Source organism: Lissotriton vulgaris, chromosome 9, assembly GCF_964263255.1.
Source record: "Lissotriton vulgaris chromosome 9, aLisVul1.2, whole genome shotgun sequence".
Classification (NCBI taxonomy): domain Eukaryota; kingdom Metazoa; phylum Chordata; class Amphibia; order Caudata; family Salamandridae; genus Lissotriton; species Lissotriton vulgaris.
The window spans coordinates 496,240,358-496,261,682 of record NC_141697.1 but is presented as its reverse complement, the minus strand read 5'-3'; the positions used below and the strand labels follow the sequence as shown (position 1 = coordinate 496,261,682).

Genomic DNA, 21,325 nt, shown 5'->3' with positions numbered 1-21,325 from the left:
GAGTGAGCCAAGTCTCTTGTTCCTGGCTCAAGTCCTCTCTGGAGGGACCACCTGCTCTTTGGAGTTCTGCCAGATCAGGCAAATCTCTCAAAGGAGCATCCTCCAGTGAAGGCACCAGGCACTCCCCTGAGGGTTTTGCTTCTCCTGGGTCTGGGGACATTTGGAAGTCACCTTGCCAAACTTCCTACACTTTCTCTTGGTACTAGTACTTTGAGCATTTCTTCCAGGCTCCAAAGTCTCTTGACTTTCTCTCAAAGTCTTCTGTGCTCTAGTTGAGCCACATACCCACTCAGGGAGGCCCAGTATTGCTGCATGAGTCCTTCTCTCCACCTCTGCCCAGGCAGACATTTCAAGGTTGTTGCCCAGCAGACACTCAAATGGGATGACAGGGGACACCGCTACTTTCTTAAAGCCAGTATCCCCTTCCCCACTCAAAGACTACCACAGCTGTGGGATGAGTATTGTAACATTGTCAGAGTTGGCTATCTGATGCATCTCATTATGAATTATCTGACCCGTGGAAACCAGCTTACCCATACCCATGATGATGCTGGCACCTGTATCCCTCAAGAGCAGTAATGATGGGACCCCCTCAAAATATAAAGTACGGCCAGGGAACAGAGGGGAAGAGATAAAGCACAACAAAAGAGAAAGTTCCCACTTGGCCACAATTATTCATAACAAGTATGCATCACAATATTTATATTAAAGGCGACAGATACACAACAAGTTTTTTATTTTCTTCAAAAAATATATGAAGTTTTTAATTTTTTATTTTTAGCATCGCTTTCAAATTTATATATTTTTCATTTAAGTTAGAATTCATAAGAAACATACAATCACAGTGTTAACATTTCATAAATCATTTCATGGTTCATACAAAAAAAGGGAAGGAATAAAGGGACAATAACTAATCGTGAAAAAAACAATTTATACCAATACATATGCCCCTGATAACACACAACCAATCACAACATACTAACACATTCATAATATCATTGCATACACATACACTATGTCTGAAAAAGGAATCTGGGTACTAATCAGCAGGGAACCCCCTGCCAACTGACGAGTCTCAAAGCTAAGTATGAGACCCCGCACTATGGTAGACGCGCGTTTCGGCGGCACACGGCCACCTTCCTCAGGACCTCTTCCAGGCAGTCAACACCCACATAAACAGGGGACCTAAAAAATGTAATAAAGAAAAATTGCATATACACTGTCACCATAGAAAGTTTTAAAAAACATGGAAAAAACCAAGTCAGTATACAAAAGTCATGTACATACTTAAAAAACTTATATTGACACTTGAGCTCGACATGTGACATAACACAACCCGAATCCTCAGTGGATGTACAAAGATTCTAATTAGTAGAGTACTGAGAAAGCCTTAGAAAGATACTGAGGACGACTACTAATGAGTCCTGCTCAAATGGTCTAATAGTATGACACACATATCAAATGAGTACAAAGGGCAGAGGTCAAAAAAGCCTAACAAGGTCTATAATACATGGCATATGTCAAGATGCATAATTAGTGTCGAATTACTTGCACATAAAAACCATTGATTCTGCTTAATTCTCAAAGGGCAGTGTCATAGACAAGAACCACGTAGAGAGGTAACTCATAGGTTTATCAATATCTGAAAAAAGGAAAAGCGTGCTCAATAAATTAACGTATGGATATATGGGTGAACAACTTGTGCTACCAGAAGATGTATATGCCTTACCTATATTTAGAGTGTGGGAGCCTCTATAGGTATCCAACGGATTAATGGGGAGGCGATATCGCAAATCCAGAAGAGCAATATATGATCTTTTTATTCAACTGAAATAAATCGCAACAAAGGGAGAAGAGGTGTAATAAGGTCCATATATATCCTCCAAGTACCATATAGTACTAATAGTATATTACTAATGTAAGGGACCCACCTTAGGATCAAGTGTACTATTCTGATTTATGTACTCGTATTACTCCTTTCGATAGCGTTTCATTAATGAACCGGGTATAGATGGACTGCGTCTCATGTCCTCAGCAGTCCTGCAAGATAAAAGAAGATAGAATCTCACTCTGTCCAAGATGATACAGGAACCGGAGTCTACAGTGGACTAATTCACTTTCAGAAAGAATTTAAAAAACAGAACAATAAGTGGCTATTTAGACCACACGGATAGTGTCAATGCTTCTAAAGCGTGTGAATCCGAACAAAAGGTGGCTGCCATGGTAGGTCTGTCCTTATCAAGAGTTCTCACAGTCAAATGGGGAATACCCGTCCGCTCACTACATAGATTCATGAATGTTATCGAGTAACATAAATAGCTTGTAGGGGGAAGAAACGGTAAAGCTTATAACCAATAAGTCAAACGTGCCGTAGTTAATGATGGTTGTAAAGCGCCATGCATGTAGATAACTATGTAAGGTACACGGACAGTATATCTGACTATCAGACATACGGATTCAAACAAGAAGTGGCTGCCTACATGCATCTATCATTCTCACATATTTACTGCCTGTGAACACTTAAGGATTAGTTGAAATTAATCTCCCGCTTACTATACTAATGCGTGAATTATGTTGACTAGCGCAAGTAACTATTAAGGGGATAGAAGAAATGGCATGGAGGTGTTTGATGAAGCGCAGCGCAGTTATAGATAAGAAGCATGGTACTGTCTGCTAAAGAGAGATAGAAAACGGGGATCATTGCCGATGCATAAAGGTACTTACTGAGCTCTTGCACAAAGTGCGGATCAAGGTAAACTCCCACGGGGACAAATGGTTCCAAACATAAGTGAGTGCCACCGGACATGTTTTTAAACGGAAGAGACAGCAGAAGTCTTGCGACATCTTGAAAGATTATCGAATGTGGAGTCATGAAAATAGAAAGCGGACTCCCGATTTCAATGTTTACAAATGCTTGAATGTATCCCGGTTTAAAGGTGACAAAAGGAAAAGGTAAACGCCATATTGAGGGAATATGATCAATACAGATCCAACGGGTTATACATTCTGTAGAAACACAGTTGTATACGATAGGGAATCACAACATGACCTAATCTGAACAAACCATTAAATACCCATTTATATCGATGATAAGGCAAAAGTAGGAAGCAGGATAAATTTTCTTATCAGAGATGTTAGTTCGTAGAGGTATAGCTCTCTGAGGGGACAGATAATTGAGAAAAGGAGAATGTAATGGAAGTAAAGAATATAATTCAAGAGTATATAACATAGCTACATATAATGTACTGTAAAATAGAGTGAATAACGAATAAATGTCTCCCTCGAGACCGGTGAGTTCTGATAATGAAAACCCTCACCTGTGAGTTCTGATACTGAAAACCCTCACCTGTGGTAAGCACTCCCATATCCAACAACAGGGCATAATAATTCCAAATACACACACAGTATCCAAGCTGGAATAACAGGTAGCGACTGCACTGAGTAAAATGGACACTATTGTGTGACATACCAGGATATTTCCTCATTGAGACCATGTCTAACACAGTCTAAGTGGTATATCCAGAAAGTTTCACGTTTCCTACGTGTTGATTCTGTGAGTTGACCTATTCTTGGCTGCACTTTCACTAAGATTGACCATTTGATGTCTTGCTCATCGTGATTCATTTTCAGAAAATGTTCAACTAACGGTGCCTTCATTCTCTTAGTTCTGATGGCAGATTTATGTTCGCTAAAACGTATGCGAAATTCTCGGCCAGTCTCTCCTACATAAGCCAACCCACAACTACAGAATAGAATATAAATTATGTTTCTGCTATGGCAATTTGTCAGATGACGGAGTTTGATTTTCTTATCATTATATTCAATAGTCTCGGATGTAATCGCTGAGTCACAGGCGTGGCACGAACCACATCTGTGGTTTCCCAAAATGACAGGAAGTCCCGTGATTGAACGTTGGCCATCTGAGGGAGATCTTTTGGTCTGGCAAGTATGCACCAGCAAATCCCTCAAGTTCTTATTTCTTCTGTAGGCTAGTAAGGGGAGAGGCATAGAGGGGACATGCTCGTCTGTATTCGGGATTCTCCAGTTTTTATTTATGACGTTCCTGATCTTGAAATTCAGGGTTGAATGATTTATAACACAAGTTTTACGATTGTGTGTCAAGCGATTGGACCCTTGTAATAAAGCTACTATATCAGCGTATTTGGCTCTTTTGAAAGCATGTTGTACGAGACGATGAGGATAACCTCTCTTGAGTAGTCTATCCTTAAGCTCATCTCCATATTTATGGTAGGCAGCCATATCTGTACAGTTACGGCGAATCCGTAAAAAATTCCCCAAATGGGATAGATTCCCTCTGACAATTGGGATGGTAACTGTCAAATTTCAAGATGGTATTTTTGACTGTAGGTTTCCTGAAAAGGCTAACTTTCAATTGTCTGCTGGTGCCCTCAATGCTGATATCCAGAAAGTCGACCTTGTTGTTATTATAGTTTACTGTAAATCTGAGATTTGGGTCACTGGCATTAAGCCTAGAGAACAAACGCTTCCAACATTTCAACTGATCCACTCCAACTAAAGAAAGTATTGTCTATATATCTTTTCCAAATAGATATATTTTCAAAAAATGGGGCCAATTCATTGTAGATGTGACTTGGGGCCCGATGTAGGAGCCCTAATACCGGTCGGAAACGGCCGAATTCGGCCGTTTCCGACCGGTATTAGGGTTTTCTATTGTAGGAGCATGCTTTACAGAATCGGTATTTTACCGAATCTGTATTTACAGATTCGGTAAAATTACCAAATCGGTAAGTCAGACTCGGTAAAAATACCGATTCTGTAAAAGCACATGTAGGTAGCACATCTTTGAGTGCCGCAGGCCTTTCAGATTCGGTATTTTACCACCCAATCCAATTGGGTGGTAAAATACCGAATCCAGGTGTGCATGCACATCTGTGCATGCACACCTGTGCAATGTGACACACAGACATGCCCTTAGGGCATGTCTGTCTGCCACATGGCACACCAGTCCGGAATTGGGGTGCCAGAGGGTGTGAAAGTGACACCCCCTGCACCCTTGCAAAAATCGGAATTTACCGAATCGGTAAATACCGATTCGGTATTCACCATTTATTCCTATGGGCTTCAAGGCCCATAGGAATCAATGGGGGATACCGATTCTGTATTTACCGAATCAGTAAATACTGAATCTTACAGATTCGGTATTTACCGATTCTGAAATACCTACATGTGCCCCCTTCTATTTTACCACTTCTTAAATACCGATTTGGTAAAATTCGGTATTTTAGAAGTAGTAAAATAGAATTACCTACATCTAGCCCTTAGTTCCCACTCACCCATAAACGCATTAGCAACACTAGGGGCACAAGATGCTCCCGTTGAAGTGCACTTAATTTGTTTGTAAAGGGAGCCGTTATACTCAAAGAAGTTATTCAAAAGAACCACTTCAAGGCATTGTAAGATGAAAACATCAGGGCGATTGTCAGGGAACCTGTGGAGGAGAGCTGACACCGCCTGCAATGCCCGGCAGTGAAGGATATTGGTGTATAACGCCTCAATGTCGAGCGTCACAAGGTTTGTCAGTCTACGGGTTGAATGGAAGTCCCTCAATTTTTTGATGATATCGCCCGTGTCACAAATATATGAGGCATACTTGTGTGTGAGGGGACACAGAAAAGTATCCACATATTTGGATAAGGGCTCAGTACAAGACCCAATGGTGGATATTATGGGTCGCATGGGGGGATCAGTTTCGGACTTGTGAGTCTTGGGCAGACCGTAAAGTGCAGAGATTGTCGGACATGATTTGTTGAGGAAAGAAAGTTCATCCTCACAGATTAATCCATCTCTGAATGCCATTTGGGTCATTTCCTGAATATGAACATTTAATATTTCTAGTTCTCTTCTTTGTGCTGGTCTGTAGTGATCTGTCACTTCCAGCATCTCGGTCATTTTTTGATCATAAGTGTTTTTGTCAAATACAGTAACCCCGCCACCTTTATCGCAAGGTTTGAATACAGCGATGTAATTTCTAATTTGGACAGGTTAAATTTAGGTTTCTGTGGGTTCTTAATCACACGCTCTATGTCCCGAAGGACATTCTGTTCGAAGATGCGTACCTCAGCACCCACCATATCCAACGTTGGGGTGAATGTGGAAGGTGGCTTACACCTAGATAGGTTATTGTCCTCATCATTCATGGGTCTATCCAAAAAGAAGTATTCAGTCTAACCACCTAAAGAAGGCGAACAGGTCTTCGTGTAATTTGAATTTATTTAAACACACACCAGGTACAAATGACAGACCTTTACTCAACACCTGTATATTTTCAGGTACAAGATTACTTGTGGACAGATTGTAGATAGGTACATTTTCACTAGTGGAATCAGATGTTTTAGATATACAGTCTACCACCAATATTGCTGGTTGCGGGTCCTGACATACTGTTGAGGAGGTTGAGGGCTCATTTGCTGTTGTGCTCTTTGATTCTGCCACCGGAAATTCCTCCCTCGGTATTGGCCCCGAGGTAAAAAATCACGTCCATGAAATGGTCGTTGATTAGTTCTTCCTCTAAACGGTCTTGGGTTATACTGACTTGTACCTGAATCTTGGTAATTATCACCATCAGACCCAGAAGATCCTGAGTCTGAGAAGTTGGTATATCTCCTATGTTGGTAACCATTGAAAGTTGGGTTATAATTACCTGGTGTTGCCTCTTGATAATGGTTTGGGTTGAGATAAGGATACATTTTTTCTTTTGTGAACCACCTCACATCCTTTCGTAGTTTCCCTGTCTTTTTATTTGTAAGATAAATATCAAAGTCCTTCATTTCAGATTGGATCTTATCTAGGCAGGTCTTAGCTTCCTCCACAGCCGTAGATGTATTAAGTTTCGCTTCTAACTCATCAATTTCTTTTTGGAGGGTAGATGCTATATCCTTCGCTGTTTTTATGAGGAGCATCATCCAGTCCCTGGAGCAGCGGTTAGAAATAAGTTACCACCGCTCCTGGAACTTTCTGAATAGTAATATACTATTAGTATAATATGGTACTTGGAGGATATATATGGACCTTATTACACCTCTTCTCCCTTTGTTGCGATTTATTTCAGTTGAATAAAAAGATCATATATTGCTCTTCTGGATTTGCGATATCGCCTCCCCATTAATCCGTTGGATACCTATAGAGGCTCCCACACTCTAAATATAGGTAAGGCATATACATCTTCTGGTAGCACAAGTTGTTCACCCATATATCCATACGTTAATTTATTGAGCACGCTTTTCCTTTTTTCAGATATTGATAAACCTATGAGTTACCTTCACTTATTCTGCCCACACATAGTTATAATTTCAAACTATTTTGGCAGAATTTTAATCTTGACCCAAGCGCCATACTGATTAAACTAATTTTGGCCCTCGGAGTCAATTTTATTTTCACGTTTATCACCTTTACTTTTGCACTGCACTCCATTAGCATCACCAGTGAAGCCCATTGGTCTGTAATTACACCATGGTTAATCCACCCTACTCTGCACCATGACTAGGTGCACTCTCTGGGAATTGGATTGGTGACATCTCCCACATGACGACATTCCGCCACATGGGTGGGCTGATGGGAATTTTTCTAACATACCTGGGCCATCACTTCTAGTGCTTCTAATGGTTTCTGGTGACTAGCTCAGTTGCGGCACACTGACAGGTTTCTGACCAGGCCCCTCCTTTGTTTGTTATAGTTCTCTTGGGGCATGAGTGGTTCTGGTCATTAAATATAGCCCTAGTTGACCCTCCCCACTTGTTTTTTCTGTATTTAGTGCAACCTCCGTTGCGGGTCATTTCCTAATACTTAAATTCACTAGTCAGGGTATACCCCTTGATGGTGCTCACCTAGCATATGGTTGTTTAGGAGACTCCCTTTTTGTGATAATGGCTGACTTTGCAGGACTAGCTTTTGATGATGAGATGTTAAAAAATATTTTGGATGATAACCCTTCTCTTCTGGACTCACTACCCGAGACCTCTAGTGTAGCGAAGGATGACTGGCTTACACTGCTGAATCTGAAAAAATCTCACACACGCACCTCTATCCATGGAACCATCATGGCACAATATTTGAGAGGCAAATGTGCCCCCACGGGCCTTATTGTTACCAACACACCACGTCTTTTTCTGACTGACAAAGCCTTTCTACGAGACTGGTCCCTCATTGCGTGGCGCTGCACACGGGACTGGCTGATATTAATAATCAGCACAGCTAAGAGAGCAGCAGATGCCATTCTCGTAGAAATTCAGGTGCTTGAAGGTCAGATCAAAGCCTCGTGTAGCACATTGTTCAAGAAAAAGCTAGACGAAACAAATAAGGTAAACAAAGATTATAAAGACAACATCTTGATGAGTAAGATGGATAAGTTTAAAAAAGATTTAGATCGCTTTTCTATGGAGAAAATTTATCCGTACACTAGCGACAACTATGTCGCTCCCAGCTTTAATAGCAGAGGCAAACAGTATGGATCCAGTTATTCATCTTCTGGGTCTGACTCTTACTCTAGTGATTCAGAGACACCCAGTACATCTGGAGCTCCCCAGAGAGGGACAGGGTCTCAACAACGACCATTCAAGAGGGGTGGTCGACAGAGAGGTGCTATGTTTAACCAACACCCAGGTAATTTCCAACATCCGGGTCCTTGGTGGCCACCAGGCCCATGGGGCTTTCAGCCACATCCGCCACCTATGAATCCATACACTTCTTATCCTCAGTTCTTCCCCAACCAGCCTTTTTTAGGGCGTGGCCGGGGCCAGAACAGGGGAAGAAGAAAAGGACCACAGACTGTCCATTGGGAAACCGAACAGACGTTCCCGAACACTCGGAGCAGGAGAGCAGCTCAAGAGAACAACAGTCCAGAGACGACAGGAGTCTAGTTGTGAATCTAAGCTCCCGCACTCTTAATCCAGTTGAGCAGTCAGTCTTGGAGCGAGGTCTGGGCTTTGTGCCAACCAATGTCGGAGACCCATTTCTTCTAAGAACAGAACTGGAAAAGTTTTTCCGCAAAGTGCGTCTCCATTTCTTTTTTAAGGATAAGACTGATGATTCTCAGTTAAGTGAAGAGACTGTTAAGAACACAGGACTACGTCCTTCCTCCACTTTTACCCCTATGAATCATCAAGTCCCTTCCCTCGTCACCACCTTTGAACAGGCGGTCAGACACGATATCTCGCAGCTGCACACTACCGCACGGAGTACATTCCACAACTTCTCGAAACCTGAACAGTTGGCGGTGAGAAACCTTTCACTAGACCCGTCCATCATTATAAAACCGGCGGACAAAGGGGGAGCCACTGTTGTCATGGATCTAGATCAGTACCGTCAGGAGTGTCTCAGACAGCTGGACAATGATAAATTTTATCGTCGTCTCACCTCAGACCCCACTCAGGATTTACTTATTGAAATCAAAACCTTGGTGGACGAAGGGAACATGGAGGGATGGATTACACCTCAGGAAGCCAGATTCCTTGTAACCGAGAAACCTACCATTCCAGGCTTCTACTGTCTCCCTAAAATCCACAAAGCCACCAGACCACCACCAGGCCGTCCCATCATTTCTGGGATCGGTTCCATTTTGGAACCACTCTCCACCTTTGTAGACCATTTTTTGAGACCCTTAGTTAAGAAGATGCCCACGTATCTGGAGGATACAGCCGATGTCCTGAGACTATTACCAACCATTGAGTACAACGTGGAAACTGACCTTATGGTCAGTTTTGATGTAGAATCACTCTACACCTGCATCCCACAACAGGACACGTTGGATACAATCAGAGGCCTTCTGTCAATGGAAGATCTGGACAGCATTTCCCCAGTTAACTTTATTCTATCACTTGCAGAATTGGCCATGAAGCGAAACTATTTCAAGTTTGAAGAACAGTTGTTCTTACAGATCTCCGGGACCTCCATGGGGAGCATTTTTGCCCCCAGCCTGGCGAATCTTTATGTACACCAAATGGAACAGACTCAAATCCTCAACCATAGCAACCCATTTTTAAAACATCTGGTGCTATGGAAGAGGTATATAGATGACGTCCTGGTGGTGTGGCGAGGATCTATCCCTGAAGTACAAGCCTTCCACACTTGGCTGAATGGATGTAATCCACATCTGAAGTTCACACTGGAGTACAGTCACACTAGACTACCCTTCCTTGACCTGTCCATCTTCCCTGAGGATGGTAGTCTCCGGAGCGAGTTGTTTACTAAACCAATGGCAAGGAACTCACTTTTGTCATTCAATAGTTACCACCCACGCTCCCTGAGGGAGAATCTTCCGGTCGGACAGTTCCTCCGCGTCAGGAGAAACTGCTCATCCAGGGAACTCTTTAACAAGCACGCAACAACACTAGCCACCCACTTAGAGGAACGCTTTTACCCTAAACATCTTGTGAAAAAAGCTTGGAAGCGTGCCTCAAATAACAATCGCGAAGCATTGATCGAAAAACGCCCACCCAAACCACCAATGGAGCGCTTGACATTTGTGAGTACATTTAGCACAATGTCCAACCCTGTTCAGAAAATGGTTCGAAAACATTGGACAATTCTGAATAGCACCGGGGCCAATCTTCCATTACCACTGTTCTCATTCAAAAGGGCACCCAGCCTTCGAGACACTCTTGTCCACACAAGACCAAGGATTACCAAGACTGACTACTCAACCACCTTATGGAACCTTCCTCCAGTTTCTGGGCACTACCCCTGTGGGTCGTGCAGTGTCTGTCCTCAGACTGAAAAAACTACTACAGTAGATATAGGGACAGGCAGGACATGGTTGCTTAAGAAGCACACGAATTGTAATACCGACAATGCTATTTATATGATAACATGTCCCTGTTCCCTGAAGTATGTTGGCTACACCACCCGTAAGATCAAGTTAAGAATAGGGGAGCATAAAAGCACCATTAGGTGCCGCAAGCAGGCCACTAAACTAACAAATCACTTCCTGGAGAAAGGACACACTGCTGACGAGATGAAATGGGTCATCTTAGAAAGGCCATTCATTCCGTCACATATCAGTGATGTAGCTAAGTACCTTTTCAGGAAGGAGCAAAAATGGATTTTTCTTCTAAAAAGTCATAGGCAAGGTCTGAACGACGATATACCGTGGACATCCCTGTGAATCTACTAGCCCAAAGTCCTACATATCTGTCTGTTCAGTATTAGTCTCCATGTGCCTTGTCTACATCTAGCCTTTTTTGAGCCTGTTGCACCACTTGACTTACATTGAACCTATCTGCAGTGAACACCACTCTCCCTACACACATATTATTGGTTTTTAGTACTCATTTACAACATGTGTTGCCATCTGCATAGTATGCCCTACTGTCTCCAACATGATTCCATCCATGTATTGTGTGTATAGAGTCAAAGTATGTATATCATTGCTCTAAGTCAAGGCTTAAATTAATAACACAGCGCGATTGCCGGTATTTCACTCGCGCTATTGCGCTCACGCAGTGCCTTTTATCCCAAGCACAGCGCTATTCCAAAGCACCACGCGATCACCGCTATTATACTTGCGCTTGTACGCATGCGTAGTGCCTTCTTTCTTCAGCGCCGGTTACTACACCCGGCTCGGGGCCCGCGCATGCGCACTCCCTTATACGCGCCACGCGCATGCGCGGTTAACGCACACTATCGGGATGCCGAGCGCATGCGCGATTTAGCGCTGGCACCCGATGTCTGTAGCGCTCACGCAGCTAATTGACAACAGCTGCAACCAGTTGATAGGCGTATATAAACACGCACACACACAGCGTCGGTACCTCCGTTCCCACTTGGACGCCTGCAGCGAGGTACCGACGGATAGGTAGGTTCTCTGACCTTCCATTTACTACCTTATAGGCAGAACCCCTGGTTCTGGCCTTTTGCATGAGCTTGGATATTGGAGGATTGTGTTAGCAATCCTGTTTGCTAGAAACAGCCCACTCTGGTTTATCACTGGTTGCAGGATACCCTCCCACTTGGACTCCAACTGTGGCTGATTTATTCTATGCATAGTCTGTTTGTTTTCATATTAGGTTGAGTCTCTCTTTTAACTAATGGCTAGGTTTTTGTTAGGAATAATTAAGGAGTTGAGAACTACTTTTAGTGCGAGTCTCTTTGCTATTTTTCAAAGACACTTCTTCTATCTACTCTCTTTCCTAACTAGAGCGGGGCCTCCCCTCTTTCCCGAGTGGGTTCCGGGTGAGGTGAGGCGTACTCCCACACAATGCTGGGTAAGTCACTAAGTTCATACTAATCTAAGTGATTTTTTGACACTATTTTGAATATGGTAATATATTGTGCGGGGAGAGACAGTCTCCACCGCCCTGTCTGTGTGCCCAGTATATTGTGCTTGCATTCCTGAGACCTGTTTTGCACTACATGGTGTTTCACGCTTATGTCTCTTTAGGAGTTACATACAGTTCTGGACTTCCTGCAGCTTCCATCTGGGCTCAGAGGAACTGGTAGGATTTATCCATTGTACATTAGCGTGCACTACTGAATTTTTATTCTTTAATCTTTATTTTTGCAGTCGCAGTTTCTTTATTGGTCCTGAAGAAAGCTTTGACCAACAGTCAGTACAGCTGAAACATGTCGACCTTCACTTATTCTGCCCACACATAGTTATAATTTCAAACTATTTTGGCAGAATTTTAATCTTGACCCAAGCGCCATACTGATTAAACTAATTTTGGCCCTCGGAGTCAATTTTATTTTCACGTTTATCACCTTTACTTTTGCACTGCACTCCATTAGCATCACCAGTGAAGCCCATTGGTCTGTAATTACACCATGGTTAATCCACCCTACTCTGCACCATGACTAGGTGCACTCTCTGGAAATTGGATTGGTGACATCTCCCACATGACGACATTCCGCCACATGGGTGGGCTGATGGGAATTTTTCTAACATACCTGGGCCATCACTTCTAGTGCTTCTAATGGTTTCTGGTGACTAGCTCAGTTGCGGCACACTGACAGGTTTCTGACCAGGCCCCTCCTTTGTTTGTTATAGTTCTCTTGGGGCATGAGTGGTTCTGGTCATTAAATATAGCCCTAGTTGACCCTCCCCACTTGTTTTTTCTGTATTTAGTGCAACCTCCGTTGCGGGTCATTTCCTAATACTTAAATTCACTAGTCAGGGTATACCCCTTGATGGTGCTCACCTAGCATATGGTTGTTTAGGAGACTCCCTTTTTGTGATAATGGCTGACTTTGCAGGACTAGCTTTTGATGATGAGATGTTAAAAAATATTTTGGATGATAACCCTTCTCTTCTGGACTCACTACCCGAGACCTCTAGTGTAGCGAAGGATGACTGGCTTACACTGCTGAATCTGAAAAAATCTCACACACGCACCTCTATCCATGGAACCATCATGGCACAATATTTGAGAGGCAAATGTGCCCCTACGGGCCTTATTGTTACCAACACACCACGTCTTTTTCTGACTGACAAAGCCTTTCTACGAGACTGGTCCCTCATTGCGTGGCGCTGCACACGGGACTGGCTGATATTAATAATCAGCACAGCTAAGAGAGCAGCAGATGCCATTCTCGTAGAAATTCAGGTGCTTGAAGGTCAGATCAAAGCCTCGTGTAGCACATTGTTCAAGAAAAAGCTAGACGAAACAAATAAGGTAAACAAAGATTATAAAGACAACATCTTGATGAGTAAGATGGATAAGTTTAAAAAAGATTTAGATCGCTTTTCTATGGAGAAAATTTATCCGTACACTAGCGACAACTATGTAGCTCCCAGCTTTAATAGCAGAGGCAAACAGTATGGATCCAGTTATTCATCTTCTGGGTCTGACTCTTACTCTAGTGATTCAGAGACACCCAGTACATCTGGAGCTCCCCAGAGAGGGACAGGGTCTCAACAACGACCATTCAAGAGGGGTGGTCGACAGAGAGGTGCTATGTTTAACCAACACCCAGGTAATTTCCAACATCCGGGTCCTTGGTGGCCACCAGGCCCATGGGGCTTTCAGCCACATCCGCCACCTATGAATCCATACACTTCTTATCCTCAGTTCTTCCCCAACCAGCCTTTTTTAGGGCGTGGCCGGGGCCAGAACAGGGGAAGAAGAAAAGGACCACAGACTGTCCATTGGGAAACCGGACAGACGTTCCCGAACACTCGGAGCAGGAGAGCAGCTCAAGAGAACAACAGTCCAGAGACGACAGGAGTCTAGTTGTGAATCTAAGCTCCCGCACTCTTAATCCAGTTGAGCAGTCAGTCTTGGAGCGAGGTCTGGGCTTTGTGCCAACCAATGTCGGAGACCCATTTCTTCTAAGAACAGAACTGGAAAAGTTTTTCCGCAAAGTGCGTCTCCATTTCTTTTTTAAGGATAAGACTGATGATTCTCAGTTAAGTGAAGAGACTGTTAAGAACACAGGACTACGTCCTTCCTCCACTTTTACCCCTATGAATCATCAAGTCCCTTCCCTCGTCACCACCTTTGAACAGGCGGTCAGACACGATATCTCGCAGCTGCACACTACCGCACGGAGTACATTCCACAACTTCTCGAAACCTGAACAGTTGGCGGTGAGAAACCTTTCACTAGACCCGTCCATCATTATAAAACCGGCGGACAAAGGGGGAGCCACTGTTGTCATGGATCTAGATCAGTACCGTCAGGAGTGTCTCAGACAGCTGGACAATGATAAATTTTATCGTCGTCTCACCTCAGACCCCACTCAGGATTTACTTATTGAAATCAAAACCTTGGTGGACGAAGGGAACATGGAGGGATGGATTACACCTCAGGAAGCCAGATTCCTTGTAACCGAGAAACCTACCATTCCAGGCTTCTACTGTCTCCCTAAAATCCACAAAGCCACCAGACCACCACCAGGCCGTCCCATCATTTCTGGGATCGGTTCCATTTTGGAACCACTCTCCACCTTTGTAGACCATTTTTTGAGACCCTTAGTTAAGAAGATGCCCACGTATCTGGAGGATACAGCCGATGTCCTGAGACTATTACCAACCATTGAGTACAACGTGGAAACTGACCTTATGGTCAGTTTTGATGTAGAATCACTCTACACCTGCATCCCACAACAGGACACGTTGGATACAATCAGAGGCCTTCTGTCAATGGAAGATCTGGACAGCATTTCCCCAGTTAACTTTATTCTATCACTTGCAGAATTGGCCATGAAGCGAAACTATTTCAAGTTTGAAGAACAGTTGTTCTTACAGATCTCCGGGACCTCCATGGGGAGCATTTTTGCCCCCAGCCTGGCGAATCTTTATGTACACCAAATGGAACAGACTCAAATCCTCAACCATAGCAACCCATTTTTAAAACATCTGGTGCTATGGAAGAGGTATATAGATGACGTCCTGGTGGTGTGGCGAGGATCTATCCCTGAAGTACAAGCCTTCCACACTTGGCTGAATGGATGTAATCCACATCTGAAGTTCACACTGGAGTACAGTCACACTAGACTACCCTTCCTTGACCTGTCCATCTTCCCTGAGGATGGTAGTCTCCGGAGCGAGTTGTTTACTAAACCAATGGCAAGGAACTCACTTTTGTCATTCAATAGTTACCACCCACGCTCCCTGAGGGAGAATCTTCCGGTCGGACAGTTCCTCCGCGTCAGGAGGAACTGCTCATCCAGGGAACTCTTTAACAAGCACGCAACAACACTAGCCACCCACTTAGAGGAACGCTTTTACCCTAAACATCTTGTGAAAAAAGCTTGGAAGCGTGCCTCAAATAACAATCGCGAAGCATTGATCGAAAAACGCCCACCCAAACCACCAATGGAGCGCTTGACATTTGTGAGTACATTTAGCACAATGTCCAACCCTGTTCAGAAAATGGTTCGAAAACATTGGACAATTCTGAATAGCACCGGGGCCAATCTTCCATTACCACTGTTCTCATTCAAAAGGGCACCCAGCCTTCGAGACACTCTTGTCCACACAAGACCAAGGATTACCAAGACTGACTACTCAACCACCTTATGGAACCTTCCTCCAGTTTCTGGGCACTACCCCTGTGGGTCGTGCAGTGTCTGTCCTCAGACTGAAAAAACTACTACAGTAGATATAGGGACAGGCAGGACATGGTTGCTTAAGAAGCACACGAATTGTAATACCGACAATGCTATTTATATGATAACATGTCCCTGTTCCCTGAAGTATGTTGGCTACACCACCCGTAAGATCAAGTTAAGAATAGGGGAGCATAAAAGCACCATTAGGTGCCGCAAGCAGGCCACTAAACTAACAAATCACTTCCTGGAGAAAGGACACACTGTTGACGAGATGAAATGGGTCATCTTAGAAAGGCCATTCATTCCGTCACATATCAGTGATGTAGCTAAGTACCTTTTCAGGAAGGAGCAAAAATGGATTTTTCTTCTAAAAAGTCATAGGCAAGGTCTGAACGACGATATACCGTGGACATCCCTGTGAATCTACTAGCCCAAAGTCCTACATATCTGTCTGTTCAGTATTAGTCTCCATGTGCCTTGTCTACATCTAGCCTTTTTTGAGCCTGTTGCACCACTTGACTTACATTGAACCTATCTGCAGTGAACACCACTCTCCCTACACACATATTATTGGTTTTTAGTACTCATTTACAACATGTGTTGCCATCTGCATAGTATGCCCTACTGTCTCCAACATGATTCCATCCATGTATTGTGTGTATAGAGTCAAAGTATGTATATCATTGCTCTAAGTCAAGGCTTAAATTAATAACACAGCGCGATTGCCGGTATTTCACTCGCGCTATTGCGCTCACGCAGTGCCTTTTATCCCAAGCACAGCGCTATTCCAAAGCACCACGCGATCACCGCTATTATACTTGCGCTTGTACGCATGCGTAGTGCCTTCTTTCTTCAGCGCCGGTTACTACACCCGGCTCGGGGCCCGCGCATGCGCACTCCCTTATACGCGCCACGCGCATGCGCGGTTAACGCACACTATCGGGATGCCGAGCGCATGCGCGATTTAGCGCTGGCACCCGATGTCTGTAGCGCTCACGCAGCTAATTGACAACAGCTGCAACCAGTTGATAGGCGTATATAAACACGCACACACACAGCGTCGGTACCTCCGTTCCCACTTGGACGCCTGCAGCGAGGTACCGACGGATAGGTAGGTTCTCTGACCTTCCATTTACTACCTTATAGGCAGAACTCCTGGTTCTGGCCTTTTGCATGAGCTTGGATATTGGAGGATTGTGTTAGCAATCCTGTTTGCTAGAAACAGCCCACTCTGGTTTATCACTGGTTGCAGGATACCCTCCCACTTGGACTCCAACTGTGGCTGATTTATTCTATGCATAGTCTGTTTGTTTTCATATTAGGTTGAGTCTCTCTTTTAACTAATGGCTAGGTTTTTGTTAGGAATAATTAAGGAGTTGAGAACTACTTTTAGTGCGAGTCTCTTTGCTATTTTTCAAAGACACTTCTTCTATCTACTCTCTTTCCTAACTAGAGCGGGGCCTCCCCTCTTTCCCGAGTGGGTTCCGGGTGAGGTGAGGCGTACTCCCACACAATGCTGGGTAAGTCACTAAGTTCATACTAATCTAAGTGATTTTTTGACACTATTTTGAATATGGTAATATATTGTGCGGGGAGAGACAGTCTCCACCGCCCTGTCTGTGTGCCCAGTATATTGTGCTTGCATTCCTGAGACCTGTTTTGCACTACATGGTGTTTCACGCTTATGTCTCTTTAGGAGTTACATACAGTTCTGGACTTCCTGCAGCTTCCATCTGGGCTCAGAGGAACTGGTAGGATTTATCCATTGTACATTAGCGTGCACTACTGAATTTTTATTCTTTAATCTTTATTTTTGCAGTCGCAGTTTCTTTATTGGTCCTGAAGAAAGCTTTGACCAACAGTCAGTACAGCTGAAACATGTCGACCTTCACTTATTCTGCCCACACATAGTTATAATTTCAAACTATTTTGGCAGAATTTTAATCTTGACCCAAGCGCCATACTGATTAAACTAATTTTGGCCCTCGGAGTCAATTTTATTTTCACGTTTATCACCTTTACTTTTGCACTGCACTCCATTAGCATCACCAGTGAAGCCCATTGGTCTGTAATTACACCATGGTTAATCCACCCTACTCTGCACCATGACTAGGTGCACTCTCTGGGAATTGGATTGGTGACATCTCCCACATGACGACATTCCGCCACATGGGTGGGCTGATGGGAATTTTTCTAACATACCTGGGCCATCACTTCTAGTGCTTCTAATGGTTTCTGGTGACTAGCTCAGTTGCGGCACACTGACAGGTTTCTGACCAGGCCCCTCCTTTGTTTGTTATAGTTCTCTTGGGGCATGAGTGGTTCTGGTCATTAAATATAGCCCTAGTTGACCCTCCCCACTTGTTTTTTCTCTACCTATAGAGACTCCCACACTCTAAATATAGGTAAGGCATATACATCTTCTGGTAGCACAAGTTGTTCGCCCATATATCCCATACGATAATTTATTGAGCACGCTTTTCCTTTTTTCAGATATTGATAAACCTATGAGTTACCTCTCTACGTGGTTCTTGTCTATGACACTGCCCTTTGAGAATTAAGCAGAATCAATGGTTTTTATGTGTAAGTAATTCGACACTCATTATGCATCTTGACATATGCCATGTATTATAGACCTTGTTAGGCTTTTTTGACCTCTGCCCTTTGTACTCATTTGATATGTATGTCATACTATTAGACCATTTGAGCAGGACTCATTAGTAGTCGTCCTCAGTATCTTTCTAAGGCTTTCTCAGTACTCTACTTATTAGAATCTTTGTACATCCACTGAGGATTTGGGTTGTGTTATGTCACATGTCGAGCTCAAGTGTCAATATAAGTTTTTTAAGTATGTACATGACTTTTGTATACTGACTTGGTTTTTTCCATTTTTTAAAAAACTTTCTATGGTGACAGTGTATATACAATTTTTCTTTATTACATTTTTTAGGTCCCCTGTTTATGTGGGTGTTGACTGCCTGGAAGAGGTCCTGAGGAAGGTGGCCGTGTGCCGCCGAATCGCGGGTCTCATACTTACCTTTGAGACTCGTCAGTTGGCAGGGGGTTCCCTGCTGATTAGTACCCAGATTCCTTTTTCAGATGTAGTGTATGTGTATGCAATGATAGTATGAATGTGTTAGTATGTTGTGATTGGTTGTGTGTTATCAGGGGCATATGTATTGGTATAAATTGTTTTTTGTCACTTTATTCCTTCCCTTTTTTTGTATGAACCATGAAATGATTTATGAAATGTTAACACTGTGAATGTATGTTTCTTATGAATTCTAACTTAAATGAAAAATATATAAATTTGAATGCGATGCTAAAAATACAAAATTAAAAACTTCATATATTTTTTTAAGAAAATAAAAAACTTGTTGTGTATCTGTCGCCTTTAATATAAATAATGTGATGCATACTTGTTATGAATAATTGTGGCCAAAGTGGGAACTTTCTCTTTTGTTGACCTGTATCCCTCAAGGCCTGAACTTCAGTCCCACTGATTCTTCGATACTGCCTGTATTTTACCATGCTGGCAGGTCAGTGGGTCAAAGATTCAATTTCCTCTAGCCCCATGGAAACTAGAGTGGCTTAAGTAGAACCCCTTCAATCCAAGAGACAACTTCCACCCCCATTCCTATACTGGCAATGCCCTTGGTATAGCCCCTAGTAGGTGCCATTTGCTGCATGCAGAATCTTCCCTCTTGTGCCCTGGCTTTTTACAGTCTTAGCACACCCCAGCCTTTGTTGGGTCATAGTTTGTTCCCAGGTACTCCCTCCCATTTGATGGGGATGTGGCTTTGGGTTCCTCTTCTTGGGAATCTTTCATGGTCTCTTTAGGGCTGTCTGTATTTTTAAACTTGGCCTCATCTTTCCCCTGGAAGGTGGCCCATCCTCCTTTCTTGTGAACATTACCTTGAGAATTTTTGGTCACCCTGGTGTGCACCTACTCACCAGCCATCTTCCCCAGCTCTCTAGGGATAGCTTAGAGTCTACCAGATGCTGAGGTACTTTATCAGAATGTGCTCTTTTTCAACCAAACTGTAAAGCTCCTCTTAGGTATACACCCAGTCACCTTTAATCCATCTGTCCAGTGGCTTCACAAAGGTATCCACAAAGTCCACCCATGTCTGAGTTGACCACTTCAGTGTGTTCCTGAACTTTTATCAGGACCGGGCCCCAAGATTGTTTGATTCTGATTGCTGAAGTGCATCAAGGAAATTGAGGGAAGCATTAGGTATATAACAAACAAACCTTTGTTTAGTAAAGGCATGTAGAAGTCAGTAAAAAGCCAAACTAGCAAGATGTAAGGCTGAGCTGAGGAAGGAGGCCTGGAGCAAGCTCAGTGAGGCAAGCACCCTAAAGAATACCTCCAAGTATTGGAGCATCGTAAATAGCCCTTTTTTGGCAGTAGATGCTGCAAAAACCCTCAACGCTCACATTACAGAGGATGAATAAGTAAATCACGTTGAGAAAATGTTTAAGTGCCCTTTATCTGTGAGTACATACTGCAAGGTGGGAGAAGGGAAACTTGCCTTAATAGACACAGACAAGGAAGTAAGGAAGGGCATAGCTGTGTTGTCCAGAGATATGGCACCAGGACCTTACAGGATCCCTCCTGATTTCTATATCTCCATTCCGAAGCTGTGGGTCCCGGCTCTCACCCCAATTATTAATGTAGCTGTCAAAGCTGACACCGAGTACTTTTTTCCCGTTTAAAAAATAAAAGGCAACAGAGATAGCACCCATTGTTACAGGCCAATCTCTCTGCTGGATTCAGTGGTAAAGGTGGTTCAACGTATTTTATTCGACAGGTTGACCAGCTGGGCAGATGAAAATAATATCCTGCAGATGTTCAATATGGTTTCCGTTAGGGACGGTCAACAGAGAACCAATATATGAACCTGTTTATGATTCTTAACAAGTACAAAGTTGCCCGCCCTGGTACCATCCACCTGACCTTTGTGGACCTGTCTTTTGCATTTGATCAAGTTAACAGAAGCAAGCTTTGACAAACTTTGTCAGCCATTGGAGTGGATAGAGATATCATCCTCTTTTAACGAGATTTTCACTGGAACATGAAGGCAGAGGTGCATTATACCAAAGATCTTAAGGTCACTCAACAGTTTCTAATCCAGCGAGGAGTCTGGCAGGGTTGTATACTGGCCCCTTTTCTGTTTAACTTCTACAACAACAACCTGGAGAAGGTACTAGTGGAGTCCAAGGTGGACTACTCCCAAGTGGATAAGCATGGTCTGCTAATATTACTGTACGCTGACAATGCCATCCTCATGTCCCA

At 43.4% G+C, this 21,325-nt stretch overlaps 1 protein-coding gene and 1 pseudogene across 1 annotated transcript in view; both read right to left on the bottom strand.

Moving 5' to 3' along the window:
- C9H14orf39 (chromosome 9 C14orf39 homolog) overlaps positions 1 to 21,325 on the bottom strand; it is a 1,344,786-nt gene that overhangs the window by 1,123,703 nt on the left and 199,758 nt on the right. The window lies entirely within an intron of this gene.
- Positions 3,454 to 6,941, bottom strand: LOC147690321 (uncharacterized; annotated as a pseudogene).